This window comes from Schistocerca nitens, chromosome 6 (genome assembly GCF_023898315.1).
Source record: "Schistocerca nitens isolate TAMUIC-IGC-003100 chromosome 6, iqSchNite1.1, whole genome shotgun sequence".
NCBI lineage: Eukaryota > Metazoa > Arthropoda > Insecta > Orthoptera > Acrididae > Schistocerca > Schistocerca nitens.
The window spans coordinates 526837567-526838291 of record NC_064619.1 but is presented as its reverse complement, the minus strand read 5'-3'; positions in this window follow the sequence as shown (position 1 = coordinate 526838291).

Genomic DNA, 725 nt, shown 5'->3' with positions numbered 1-725 from the left:
ACTCTGCGCGTCACGGCAGGGTCACGCGTGCCGCCTGTGTGACGTGAAGCCGTCCATCTGCCCAGCACGCTGTGCTACTGTCTACAGCGCTGCCCCGAGAGCCCCACGTGAAAGACAGGAGGTGGTGGTGCGTATGCCACAGCACGTGACACTGCAGGTCTTACGAGAGCCAGCAGCCGTCTCTGGCTGGGAGCAAGTTGCTATTTCAGATGACTTCTTGACTGCGCGTGTAAATGCATGCAAACTCTCGATTGCACACGACAAAGTTAAGACCTTTAGTGGGTATATTTTCATTGACATACTGATTTTCCGTGGGCCACTGCACGGAGCAAAGCGTTCGCGAAGAGTGGTGGACAAGCCGACTCCAGGCCTACGAGAAAGACAGGCAGCGGTGCGTACGTCACGAAGACAGGCCTGCGCTTACCTCAACACATAAATTACGATTCTACACCTGTTATCTCGTAGCTAGGTGTGTACGTACAAACAAGAATTGCATCTTCTACTGGAATCCGTTATTATGGTGTCTTACTGTTATTAATACTACAATGATCAGAAGTCCATAGGACTACTAATAATTTGTTACGGCTGTACTGGGTTACAATAAAATTAAAATCATGCCAAAATGATTATCAGTTGCATAAGGCACAATTTCTTGTATGAAATGAGGACTGTTAAGTAGAAAGGACTAAATGCTATAAACAAGCCGTTATATCATTTATATCGAG